The sequence below is a fragment of the Montipora foliosa genome, chromosome 5 (assembly GCF_036669935.1).
Source record: "Montipora foliosa isolate CH-2021 chromosome 5, ASM3666993v2, whole genome shotgun sequence".
Classification (NCBI taxonomy): Eukaryota; Metazoa; Cnidaria; class Anthozoa; order Scleractinia; family Acroporidae; genus Montipora; species Montipora foliosa.
In genome coordinates, this window is record NC_090873.1 from 47,231,071 (window position 1) to 47,245,558 (window position 14,488).

General features: G+C 43.8%; 3 pseudogenes; all 3 read left to right on the forward strand.

Annotated features, from left to right (window-relative positions):
* Nucleotides 1-10,183, forward strand: part of LOC138004569 (sacsin-like) — a 13,121-nt pseudogene extending 2,938 nt beyond the window's left edge.
* A 2,642-nt stretch (nucleotides 10,184-12,825) lies between these two features.
* On the forward strand, nucleotides 12,826-13,665 carry LOC138004570 (sacsin-like; annotated as a pseudogene).
* Nucleotides 13,666-13,852: 187 nt separating this feature from the next.
* Nucleotides 13,853-14,488, forward strand: part of LOC138004571 (sacsin-like) — a 5,387-nt pseudogene continuing 4,751 nt past the window's right edge.

Below are 14,488 nucleotides of genomic sequence, written 5' to 3' on the forward strand. Positions count from 1 at the left end.
ATAGTTGACATTACTACTCAAGTTGCTTTTGGGGTCGGTGAAAAATGATACAAATCTCTTCCTAGAGCCACACAAGACTCCCTGATATGTCCTTTATTGAAATGTTCAAACAGGGCCCAGCGCTTTACGCCTACAATAACGCACGATTTACAAGAGAAGACTGGAGGGGCATACGACTGGTCTGTGATAGCATCAAAGTGGAAGATCCAATGAAAGTCGGCCGTTTTGGTCTTGGATTCAAGTCTGTATTTCACATGACAGGTACATGTATCTCCAGTACAATCTTAATAAATTTTAGTGTTTATATACGTTGTTAATATCATGGTAGATAGGTAAAAGATTTACATTTCAAACCTACTTAGCACAAAGAATTTTTCAGAGATCTACGACCAAATCACAGTTTATAACGCCATACTATAGAATCCAATGATCCCAATGATACGAAATCATAGAAAATCTAAGGTTCACAGAGTAACAAGTAGGTCTACACATATCACGGTGCCCTCTTAAACATAACTGAAGCTGAGGGCCGGCTTAAAGACTCACATTTATTTATTGAACCTGATGAATTTCCAACGTAGCCTCCGAGAAAAACGTTTACAATTCATCTCTTCTTTTAGTGAATTAAATTGGCCTATTTTGTTCAGAAATGCGGAAAAATTGTTTTAATATTGAATTAAATATTCCGTTGCTTAAAAGAATGCACTCGACACCGTAGTGGTCCCCTTAGTTATGTTTTTTGTCACTCTTCTATCTCAGATTTACCAAGTTTACTCAGTGATTCCCAAATTGGCTTCATTGACCCTCATGGTGTTCACTTTTCTGACAAGCGCCACAGAAGAACAGGAAAACACTGGCGACTCAATGAAGACCGCGCAGAGATGGACGAAATACCTGACCAGTTCCTTCCTTACAAGGGAATCTTTGACTGTACGGAAGATGTTTTTTGCCAGGGATTTTACGATGGCACTTTGTTCCGTTTCCCTTTCAGGACCAAACCATCCGAGTTGTCCGAAACACTCTACTCTGCTGAGAAGATGGATACACTGTTTGAAAGTTTTGAGGTTGACGCTCACTTGGTTCTTCTGTTTCTTCAACACTTGGAATCGATCGAGCTTTATGTTAGAGAAGAATCAGAGTCTGATCCTGAAAGGGTCTTTCAAGTGAGAATCGCAGATCAAAGTCTTAAAGTAGTTCGAGCGAAGAGAAAGGAGTTTCTCGCAAAGATCAAACCTGGAAAAGTGATGACAGAATCCGTCACTGTAACCTACCCTGTCACGATAGAGACAGTGAAAATCGACTCCCACTTTGATGTTGAAACCGTGGAGAAGCATTCTTTCCTCGTTACCAATTACTTTTGTGGAGGGGAGGTTTCTTTGAGGTTTAAGAGGCTGATGGGAGATAAAGAGCTTAACTATCTACCCACGGTAGGTGTCGCCATGGCACTGCCAACAGGTCCCAAACTGCAAACGCCCGACATTAAAGGCCATGTGTTTTGTTTCTTGCCACTGCCATTGCAGAAGAAGAGCTTAACAGGTTTGCCAGTACACGTTAACGGGTTCTTTGCTTTGAGTCAGAACAGGCGTTATATCAAATCTCCAAATGCGGATCAAGAGGTTCGAGAGATGAGCGGTCGGCAGCTGACGGACAAGTCTTTACTATGGAACAGGTGTCTTCTCGAGGAGGCCATACCCAGAGCGTATGCCACGATGATTTTGGAAGCCATTAACGAGAAATCATTTTTCGTACCGAGGGAATCCATCTTCAAGTAAGTGTTATTTTCTCGGAGCAGTGACTCGGTTAATAACTGTCATGCGCTTGGATAAAGATAACTTCAACAAAGAAACATTGGTTGTTGCTGGATCTTAGAAGTACTTTGACGAGATTTATAGGTTATTAATTCTATGCTTAAAAGTCATCACTGGTTATTAGCACGTGATATGCTTTTAGTATTGTTGGATCCATGTTGTTTCCACGAACGTGTAATTTTTGGTACTTTTTACCGTGTGCTAGTGATCTAGACTTGTTAAAAATGTTGTTTTATTCAAACACGGAGTATATAGTGCAAAGAAGTTACCTTTTTTACGGTGGAATAAGGTTATGATCTGCAGACGATGTTCACTTAGCCTACGCTCGGATCTCTTGGAGAGAGACGATATCGGACTCGAGAGAGTGACGGAAATTGGGCCTAGAAATAAATGTAATTTTAAAAATGTCTGCAGGGCTGTAGTATATCTTGGAAGGAGCCATGATTACCATACTGGTATCGAAACCGGGGAACTACTACATTCTCACGGTTATTTGTTTCTTGCAGGGCATGGCCAGATATCAATTCTATAGACCCCAAGTGGGAGAAGATAGAAGAGCCATTGTTTACCCTGCTACTTCAGAAAAAAGTTGTTTACACCCCGGCACATTTTGGGCAATGGTTGCCAGTAGAGAAAGCCGTTTTTGATCTACTGTCTAAAGATGAACCTAAAGAGTTGCTTCAGCGAGTATTACTAACTGGTGGTGTGTCTATTGTCTCAGTTCCAAGTCACGTCACAGACGCCATTACTTCCCATGCGGCGACCCCTGTAAAGACTATCACACCGAGTCGTACAAGATCAACACTTAAGAAAGACCCTAAATGTTACAAGAAACTTGTCAGACGAGAGAAACTGCTCCTTCTTCAGTTTTGTCTTGAAGATTGCCAGTTTGAAAAACTGTGCGACTTGAAGTTGTTGCCCCTCTCCGATGGCACATTCACAACATTTTCAGATCGGGGAAAGAAAATTTATATCTGCTCTCCTGATCATCCCCAAGAACTTTTTCCTGGTCTAGAACATCGTTTCATTGATCACACAGTGGATGGGGATGTCATTGGGAAGCTTAAAGACGCAGCTGATCAAGGTAAAACGACTTTTTTGGGCAAGAGTAGGGCTTATCTTACCGGGCATCTGTTTATTCTTTATATTAATATCTACAGTAGTAAATGCGTTCCTTTCATAGGTCGTATTGCAGAAAGCAAAGCTGAACGGCCTTACAACGAAAAAGCTTACCAAAATTGTAACAAATATGACTGATACATGCCGATTATTATCGTTTACATCTTATTCACTAGCGTTTCAACCTTTACCTTCACCTAACTACTTCACGCGTAGTGACGGATAAGGCCTCAACGCTCTGTCGCCCACCAGCTCTGGCGGCCGCTGCAGTGGACACCTCGCTCCAGTTCCTCCATCCAGCTCTTTCTCTCTTCTCTGCTGTTCTCCCCCGTGTTTTCCTAGGTCTACCCCGCCTCTTGCATTACAACATTATAGTAAAAAATGTCCTAATATTGCGTGTTTTAGGAGACTGTGACTCTCTATGTTATTATGCTTGTTTTGCAGAAGTTACTCAACTACGGCTATTATGCAAAGATGATGTACCATCTCTTCTCTGTGAGGCCCTACCGACTGAGTGGAATAAGGGTGATACCGTTTCGTGGTTCCCCGATGACAGTGATCACAATCATCCTCCTAGAGACTGGATCAAAGTTGTCTGGAGATATCTTCAAGAACATTTCACAACCGAGAACGCTATTCAGAGCATTGGAAAACTACCTCTGATTCCACTCAGCATGGCAGAAACACCTGTAACCTTGGCACGACTTTTCCACCCTTCTAGAGTTGTTGTCAAACGCCTAAATTATGATTGCCTCGACGAAACACTGACGAATGCTTTAAGGAAGCTTGGTTTAATTCTTATAAAGGATTTTCCCGTCTACTTAAGACACCACCCCGCTCTCTTGGGGACGTTTGTACATCCACCGTCCGCACAGGGCGTTTTGCAAGCAATGGTGATTTCCTCTAGCCAGATGGCAGCTGGACGCTTTTCAGAAATTGTGTGCACGATATTATCTACCAACGAAAAGCACCTCCTCCGGTCATTTCTTGCCCGTGTGAGACCATCATATGTAGGACAAGCGGAGTACAATCTCCTGTGTTCGCTTCCCATTTTCCCGACGCTTTCCAAGAAGTTTGTATCAAAGAAGGAGGGTCTTTCAGTGGCGGTTGCTGATTCTCTTCCGGTTTCACCTCTACGAGAGCTGATTGACATTAGCGAGCACAATTCCAAGACCTTGGCAGTTTTATTAGACATCAAGATTCTAACGCCAACTGAGTTACTCTGCCAAATAGTGTTTCCAGATATACAACGAGGAAAGTACACTGGAGAGCAGATTGACCAACTCATGACTTATGTACTGGAAAGCCACAATAATGAAATTCGCAAAAATAGCTCTTTCAGACAGAAATTACAGGCCTTGCCCTTTGTCTCGAAACATCGAGGGCGCGCAAGAGCATCAGACCTCTTTGATCCCAGAAACGTTGTCCTGAAGAAAATTTTTGTCAATGAAGATGTTTTTCCCGCAGTCAGGTACGCCGAACGTTCTGTTCTCGTCATGTTAGAAGAACTTGGAATGAAAAACGAGGACAGCATCACTGGATACGATGTGTACCAAAGTGCCAAATTAGTAAGTGGGCTTAGTCACCTTCCAACTGCAGAAACGAAATCGAGAGCAATTTTGCAGTTCCTCGATGAAAATCCCCAAAAGTTGTTGGAGTCACTCAATGGACAACAGTTAGGAGCCTTACTGAAAAACATTCCCTGGGTTTCAAGATTGCAAGAGAGGCCCTCAAACTATCCTCCAGGACTGGCATGGTGGGAAACAGGCGAAGAAAAGGACAAACACTTTTTCAAGCCAACTGAAGTGAGAAGTTTGTCCCTTGCGAACCTTGTTGGAACGGTTATGCCTCTTGTGGAAGCAAAGCCATCCAGTCAAGTTTCCAAGTATTTTGGCTGGCAGTACTTACCCGGTGTCTTCCAGGTCATTCAGCAGTTGCAGAATGTGATCAGATCGTATTCAAAAGAAGAAAAGCCCCTCTTTATGGTTGTGGTAAACGAAATTTACTTGTTGTTAAGTCGAGTCCTAACGAAGGACCTGGTGTGGATCCTACAATTAACTGTTTAGAAGACTTTGATTGGGTGTGGAATGGAAATGGATTTTCCTCACCTAGCGATGTGCTTTTAAGGAAGCCACACATTGATCTTACACCCTACATACGTTCTCTTCCTCCCGACATGGCTAAGTACGCTGAGCTATTTTACCGTTTTGGCATGAGGGAATGCAGCAATCCAGCTGTTCTGGTACAAGTCCTTCAAATGATTAAAGAGAAGTATGACGATTGCATTGTGCTCTCCAGCACTTTAGAAGTAAAGCACGATCTTCAGTTATCTGTCAACATTCTGAATGAGTTGGCTAGTGAGCAGTTGCCTGAGGAGCTACAAGGGCAAATTGTTCTGCCAACACACACGGAAGACAACTCACATGTAAGACTTAAACCAGTGGGGTGCTGTATGTACTGCCACCACGATTGGCTGAAGAGAGAAGGTGATGATGAAGACATGGACTATTTTTATGTACACCCCAATGTCCCTAACAGTACTGCTGAACGTCTTGGTGTCCCAAGCCTCATCAATCGAATGCTGGACCCAGATGAGCTGTCCATAGGGGAAGAGTTTGGACAGGAAGAGAAGCTTACTACTCGACTGAACCGACTTCTAGAGGAGTACACGGATGGATTTTCAGTTCTAAAAGAACTTATTCAAAACGCAGACGATGCCGGTGCCAGTGAGGTCAGATTCCTCTATGATGAAAGGACGAATGAGGATGCCATGTCTTGCTTGATTGACGAAGGCATGAAAGGTTGTCAAGGTCCTGCGTTGTGGGTCTACAATGACGCTCAATTCAACGATGACGACTTTGAGAACATTGCAAAATTGAATGAGGCAACAAAAGAGCACGAAACTGAAAAGATAGGCAGGTTTGGACTTGGCTTCAATGCGGTGTACAATTTGACAGATGTCCCTATGTTCTTTAGTAGGAACTTTTTTGTCATTTTTGATCCTCACACGTCATACCTCGGGAAGGCCATTAAGAATAAAAGAAAGCCAGGGATGAAGATTGATCTCAACAAGGACGTGAAGAGGCTTCGAAAATTCACTAATCAGTTCAAGCCCTTCAATGGTATCTTTGGCTGTGATTTGCGTCTTGACAAAGAAGACAATTCATTTGATGGAACCCTTTTTCGATTTCCATTGAGAACGAGCGAGCAAGCTGAAAGAAGTGAGATAAAGAAGCTACCTTACGATGATCAGCAAATTCGAGAATTGTTGCTAATGCTTGTAAATGGAGCCAAAACGCTACTCCTCTTCACGCAGAATGTCCTCCATGTCAGCGTATTTTCTTTGACAGCATCTCCCAGTCGAGACCAAAAGGCGACATTACTGTTTCAAGTAAGCAAGTCACTAGCACAAGGTGGAATAGTTAGAAGCCTGTCTGTCCCTGTTAATCTACCTGCCGCGACAATGAAGTTGGCCACAGAGGAAAAGGATTTCTTGAAACAATGCAATTTTCTTCAAGCGTCGTCACAGATTACTCGAAATTTTAGGAAGGGAGCACCAACCAAACTAATAAAATCGGCCATGAAGGTCAACATCAAGTGCAGTTTTACGGAGGACGGTTTGAGTTTCTTCGCATGTGACGTACCTTTTCAAAAGGAGTGTAGCACCTGGCTTGTGGCGTCTTCCATGGGTAATGGTCAAGCACTGAAATTTGCTAAGAATGATTTGAGTCTTCTCCCATCGGCGGGGGCAGCTGTTCAGCTAGTTCCAAATACATCTGGCACCATTTTGCCCTTGCCTGTGAAGAAGACAGTTGACGAATTAGATGTCAACGGGATCTTGTTTTGCTACCTTCCACTCCCAATTCACAGTGGCCTTCCTATTCACATAAATGGAGCATTTGCACTAGCTGCTAACAGACGTCATTTGCAGGAAAAACTTGAAGATGACAAGAAATGCTATGGAGTGGACTGGAACAATGTACTTATGCAAGATTCTATTGCTTCTGCTTATCTCTCCCTTCTCGAGGATCTGAGGTCCATTGCCTCTGCTGACGGTTCTTACAAGTTCCATTCGTTGTGGCCAAAAGCTTGTGAGACTCATCATAACTGCCGACCAGTCATGAAGTCGTTCTATACACAGGTTGCTAGAGGAAATTACTCTCTGTTTTCTGATGGAAGGGAGTGGCTAAATATTGATCAAATTGCATTCCTTGATCCAGATCTTAGAAAGGAGCCGCTAATAGGAGATATATCGCTCACAGTTTTCAAGCTGCTTATGAAAGGAAGCGCAATGGTCATTGATGTTCCCGTGGATGTCTTAAGGTCGTTCCAATTTTGTGGACTAGGAGAAGTACTAAATCCCAAAATGTACGACAAGGATAGACTTTTTCGTGAACTGTTCTTCCCAAAAATATCCACTGTACCTCCAGAGGTAAGAGATGTACTAGTGCTGCATGCTCTGGACATCAATTGCAATGACCTGATAAGGACGTATGCTTGCATTCCAGCATCACCACTTGGTAACACTCTGAAGTATCCATCTCAACTCATACATCCAGGTAAAGACGCAGCCCATCTCTTTCTTCCAGGCGATGGAAGGTTTCCTTGTGGAAATAAAGATACTTTCCTTCACTCTCAACGGCTTGTAAAACTCGAGGCTCTGGGAATGGTGTCGGATTATCTTCCTTGGCAGGAAATTGCAGAGAGAGCCGAAAGTATTCAAGCACTAAGTACAGTCAACAGTGACGCGGCGTATACGCGGACGGTGGTGTTGCTACAATTTATGGAGAAGAAGGTGAAATACGAAGATAAAAATTCTATCAAACAGTGTCATTGGAAGACGCATTTTGGAGGCAAATTTTCTCCCAGTTCTCAAGAAGCCAGCCTCGTTTCCTCTTCGATGGAAAGGTGATGAGTTTGGAAGCAAAGTTCTCCTCGCACCTAAAGATGTCTTTTTGGAAGACAAAAAGTACCTTTTATGCTGCACGAACCATTAGTTGGAGTGTCTATCCCTCGAAATGTTAAACCGTTGCTTGCGCTAGACAAGAAGCACGCGACGTTGGCCCACGTAGTAGCTCAAACTGGAAGTAGCTATGTCCACCAAAAGTTGAATCGTCAGAGTTCATTGTACATGAGGAGATAAGCCATTTGTGCTACGCTGCTTATTCTTATCTAGATAAAGCACTTGTTAACAATGCGAAGGCTATCGAGAAATTGTTGAATGGCAAGAACTTCATTCTTAACGGAAGGCAGTTTCTGTTTGCTAGTCAAGTGGCCGTTTCATCTTAGAGTCGACTGCTCGCCATATCTTTACCAGCTCCCAGAAACGTTTGGCGGTTTGGCTTTTCCAAAACTGATGAAAGTGGCTAGTGGTTAGGGACCATTTTGAGGAAAAAGATTTCATTTCAAGTCTTCTACAAAATGAAGAGCCGCTTCACTGAGACTGAACTTGATCAACAAAAGTCTTCAGACTGCCGTTCATCTGGCGAATCAACATGGGCGAAACTCTCAGAGATTCCGAATGCGATCCTTCTGAAGTCGAAGAAAAATGTGGAACTGTTTATCTTCCTGACTCAAGAGGAGTTTTGACACGAGTTTCCGAGCTTTGCATCAAGGACTGCCCTTGGTTGCCCTGATGAGCCAGACGTGCATTTTGTTAGCACTAAGAATTCCTTGGGAAACGTGTAACTATGTGGGTGTTAAAACACGCACGAGAAGAAGCTTTGCGGTCTCATGTCGTTGGCATTCCTTTTGGTCAGCGGGGGAGAAACTCACAAATCGCCTGAAACGTATTCTAACATGCTATCCATGCGAGAAGGAAATTTTGAAAGAACTTCTTCAAAACGCTGATGATGCAAAGGCGACTGAGATTTGTTTCATAAAGACCCCAGACACCATCCCAAAGAAAAAGTATTTGAAGATAGTTGGCAAACCACTACAGGGACCTGCTTTGTGTGTGTTACAACAACAGGCCTTTCACCAATGCCGATCTTGAAGGAATACGGAATCTTGGCGAGGGTAGTAAGGGCGACGATCCAAACAAAACTGGCCAATATGGTGTCGGGTTTAATGCTGTCTACCATTTGACTGATGCACCCTCCTTCATTTCAAAAGGAGACGAGATTGGTGACGTTTTGTGCGTATTTGACCCACACTGTAAGTTCGCTCCTGGTGCAAGTTCTGAAGAACCTGGACGAATGATCAAAGTCAACACAACCCTTCAGAGAAGGTTCCCGGATGTTTTTCCATGTTATCTGGGACAACACTTTCCAAGAGATAACGCAACCATGTTCAGATTTCCTCTGAGAACTGCGCATATGGCCCTAGAATCTAAGATATCGTCAAGTTCTGTGTCACTGGAAAAGCTGGACACAATGATGGAAGAATTGAAGAAAGAGCTATTTGAAGTTCTCCTTTTTGTAAACAATGTAAAGAAAGATAACCCTTTGTGAAGTCAATAGAACAAACGGGGATCTAGAGAATGCTTACACAGTCGAAGCAGTCATGTCAGAGGAGGATGGAAGTCAAGAGACTGAAACATTTGCCAATTACATCAAGGAGATTGGAAGACTATTAAAGGAGAGAGGAGAAGCTCTTCCAACTGACATTCAAGTAGCCAAAAGTGTCCTATGTCTTGAACATCACAGACACTCTTGGAAACCAAGAGAAATGGCTAATTGTTCAACAGGTGGGCTTTGAGAAGTTTGTGGAGAAGAGTGTCGTTAATGCCTGCAAGGAACGTCAACTTGGGATGCTTCCTCGTGGCGGTGTGGCCTGCCTTTTGGAAAAGAAATCTGTACAAAAATGCCAGTCACAAAGAAGAAAGAAAGCTTATTGCTTTCTGCCGCTTCCATTCGGAAACTAAACCTGCCAGTTCACATTAACGGTCACTTTGCACTGGACCACGAGGCAAGACGAAATTTGTGGAGCAACGAAGGCTGGTGGATACCGGAGTGACTGGAATAATGCGTTGTTGCAAGATGTCGTGGCATCGTGCCTACATTAGGCTGTTGGTCGAGGTGCGGAATTTTCTTGAGCTGCCTATAATCCAACATGGAAACACTTGCACCGAAGATGAGATCATGTACAAGATTACTTTCTACGAAACCCTTTTCCCACGTCAGCCTCCCAAGGAACAGTATTGGGAGACGCTGGTTGACTCTGTCTATCGAGAAATCAACAGAAGGGAATTGCAAATTATTCCAGTTGTTCGAAGAAGACCCAATGGAAGTCGCCAGCAAAAATGCGAAGAGTAGCACTGTAGTTGAAGTTTTGTGGCTACCACCAACTGGCAGTGGAAGGCAGCAAGCATTTTTCAACAAACTTGCAGTAGAAGGTCCCTTTGCAATGTCACCTGACAAGGAAACAAAAGACTCCCAAACGAAAATAATAAAGAGGTTTGAGGCAATACTTTGTTTCCTTTGAAAGCGGCTTTTTAAAAACCTCGTGGCCTTTTCCTTGGTCCGCCTACATAAAATCCTTTCTGAAAGCTGGTTGGTAACCTAAACAATTGTTGCAAAAATCCTCCTCCAAGCCTCTTTGTTGGATAGAACCTTCTACAAGAACCATGTTAGTTTCTCAGAACCCCCTTTGTGGCAACGATTTTGGTGCCTATTTTCCCCTGGGTCATGTAGAATGGAACAACAATTGAAAAAGATGTTCTTGGTGGGTTAATGTGGTTGCTGCAGTCACTGCAAAAGGTGAATGAAAGCTTTTTAGTTTTTCCGGATAAGCTGGGTCAGGTCTAACCACTGCTTTTTCCCTTACGCCCCAAGAGCCAACCGACTTCCAATTGTTTCCTCAAGCCCGAAGAAAACCCCAAGTTGTTCTCTCGTCGAATATCAAGCAATATTTGTCTAACCCCTGGTTTTCAAACCCACCCATATCCCTTTCCCTTCCATGGAAAAAACGTTTTACAGGGAAAGAAAATAATTTTTAGTGATTATGCCCCAAACCAACAAACCTCGTGCCCCCGTTTTTGAAGGCCCCCTTTGGGAATGTAATAAGGGTAAGTTTTTCCCCCCGCACGGAGAAATTTTTACCCCAAAACATTGCAGCAAGAAACGCTAAATGGCAACAAAGGCCCCGGGAGTTTTTTTTCCAGTGGAGTTGTCCAACCCCAAAACGCTACCCACCCCCACCAACGATGGGAATGGTAAAAACAGGGTTACACAAAAATGGGTTTTTTCGTCCTTGTTCAATGAAAGAAAATTGTGAGGGATTGTTGTCCCGAATTGACGTAAAAAATGGGATGAGCGCCCTGACCAGGGAAACCTTCAGATTTGCGCTGTGCGAGTTCCCCCTTGAAACCTCCCTGTCCCCAACTGGAGCATACTTCCTGCTACTGATGCGAAAACAGAAAGGAAGCCTTCCTTCCGTTCTCTCTTTCAGGTCAGTGGGTCACCACACCCGCTGAACATTTCCTTGTGCCTCTCGTCGGACAAGCCAGCATCTGTCCTGGACTTCATAAGTGCTGATTCTTTCAAGCGAAAAACTCGTGTACGTATGGCGCAAACTTTGTGTGCCTGAACTTAACCCTACGGCGCTCTCAACCACGGGTTCAGGTACCTATGCATACTCATCACAAAACTCGGTCAATCTCGCTCGTATCATTGTTGCATCGCTGAAGGTCCCGGCATCACTTCTGATTTCACTTGAGCAAAAGATGGAGTCAGAAACCCGCAGTCACTTGGAGGAAGACTAAGCCCCCCGGATTGTATCCACCATCCTGGAGTACTTCAGTATGAAGTGTGAAGTGCCTGCGAGATGCCGACAGGATCATACGAAGAACGCTCCCCTTTTTATGAAGCCACACATGGTGGCTTGAATAATACTCAAGGATCGCAGAGTGTTGTGTTCTAACCAAATGAAATACCACAAAACGGAATTGCTGTGTTGGAGCGTGAGCTTATGGTTTAAAGTGTTTCTGAAATCCTGGCAAAGTCTTTTCCGAGTTTGTTCAAGTTCCTGGAACTTGAAGGCGTGTCTTTTTCCTTCTGCTGTTGACGTGTATTGCAGCTTTATTCTAACAAAGTTCTCGATTCTTAGCGATGATGCCACGGCAGGTTCACCTGGGAATTTCTCCGGAAATCGTTTTGGAGAACGATTTCGAAACAGAAGATGGCGACCAACAAAGACTACTGGGATGTTTAAGAAATACCGCCACTTGTTCCCTCAGTATATGGGAGTCTTCAAGACTTCTTCCTGTTTTTAACGCTCCTGGAATTGATGTTTTCCGCATAATTCTTTCCGAAAGCATGTTGCCGGCGAAGGCCTCTCAATTCTTCCCTCCAGATTGGTTGACGTTTTTGGAGGGGGGCGACTCATTGGTCTTGTTCATGGAAGTTACCAACAATAATTTAAAGAGATTTGCTACAGAACTTTCACCTGAGGCCGCATCACAGCGCCAGTGGATAGCACGTACAAGAAATCTAAAGTTCTGATCAATCATCTCCATACACCGACAAAATGTAGTAGCTTAGGGACTATTACAAAGTATTTGTGACATTCGTTTTGTGGCCGGGGATGCGGTACGAGAACCCCCCTTCAAGCTTCTTTTTCCACCGTTTGGAGTTGTCGAAGGTCCTCATCAGATTCCTTTCTTTGCGTTTCAAAGAGGCAGTTTCCGGCTTGACATGCAGTGAAATTGTTTGGACAAAGGCGCATTTACTTCCAAGATGGGCAAACCCACGGTGTCGTCTTCAGGAGCTTTCCAGCCCCCCCCGTGTCAGCATGGCCCAGTACTGGTGATTCGTTTTGTCGCGCACTCCACTCCAGATCTTAGAGAAACCCACCGGTCGATCCTTGTTGTTGGTCACATGCCAAAATATGTGCTTATCTCTTGCAAACAACAGCGAGGATATTCCGGAGCGATTTCATCCCACAATCATGTACAGTAATGGAACGCATTTACACATTTTTTCTGACAAACCAATTGCAAACAGTGAGGCAAAGAAAAGTCTTGGAAAATATACCTTTCGTCGTTTTGGTTGAACATGGAAAGAAACTCATTCTACCTCGTCAAGCAGTTCCTCGGGCTGTATGAGCACCTTGAGATTAGGCCATTTCTCTCCGGACTTCCTAAAGAAAGTTGGAAAGTTTCACCCACTGTTTGAGATCCTTGGCTGTTCGAAACGTGTTACGATTTTGCACTATGCTCTGGTGTTAGACATGTGACAAAAGAATTGCCAGAAGTCAAAACTTCACCCAAATGAAGTCAGATATGTGTGTCAAGGCCACGAAAGGCCTTCTTCGAAAGACTAGAAGAAAACGCCAAAGAAGTGGAAAGCACTTTCGGCCACTTTTACCTACCGGGAATTTCTTTTGACAGCAGTTTCTTCTGAGGGGTATCCAGACGGTAACGCCGGTCTTTTTACACAAATCCTCCAGATCTGATTTTCAATGACGCACCCTCCTGCCTCTCCTTAATCGGCTGCAAGACAAATTTAGCCAACCTTTCTTACTCTTGACCTTCGCTTGATAAATGTTACTTGCAGCTCTGCCCATACCCATTATAAAGAGCTGACGATAAAGTTGCCAACAGCTTTACAGCCAACAATGCTTTTCCTCAGTTGTCCAAAGAAAATTGAGTGCCTCGCAGACCTTTGAATCGGTGATGACTCAAGCTGTGACGCAACTGAAGTACCAGCTCTCTTCACCACAGTTGTGGCTCTGGAGTTATCAGACTAATTCTTTGACGAGAACAGTCGACAGAAGAGAAATATCGATAACCGCGTGATTGAAAATATCGCAAGAGGGCTTCGTCGAATCGAACTCTCAGTTTGTAAAGAGCCTCACCACCACGCGCTTTTTTCTGATGAAGTTCCCATTCCTGAAAGTGAAAGAAGAAGTGAAAACACTTTTTAGACACAGTTGTGGTTTCTGATGAAGAGATATGGCGGGTGTATGTTAATGTTACATCGGCAATGGATGAAATCACCTTCTGGCCATACCATTGGTTATCCAGTGTTATCGCAGAAATATGTTTTGGGGCTTTCCTGTGTACAATGGCGGTGCGTATTCCTGCTATTTTGCATTGTTCCACCCCGGCGACATTTGGCCTCTGTTAGATAATATGGGTGTTAGACAAGATGACTCGTACCGTCCAGCAGAAGAAGAGATCGTTCCGCGCACCCGGGAGCTTTATCCCAATTGAAGACCACCATTTGCTGAATGATGCCTTTGAAGAATTTGAAACCCGGCGAATATGTTGGGATACGAGCTAGAACGACCCAAGTCTGCAGAGGCAGGAAGGAAACGCCACCTACATATACGCTGTGATTCTCGACGTAAATGGCGAATGAAGATTTCAGCCCCTTGTCAAAGCTCTACAAAATCAATATTGGAGATGATCAAGAAATTGTGGTCGATGCTGCTGACTTGTACAAAATTCCATCGTCTGAATGCTGGCACCTCATCAGCAATTGTTTTGATCTGATCAGCGAAGGTAGCCTCCAAGAAACAGAATTAGACAGGATTTGTTTTGATGAAATTTCAGACCTCTTGGAGGATGCTTGGAACCTACCCGCGGAGAGGAGGAAGAAAATCATTAAGAGACTGTA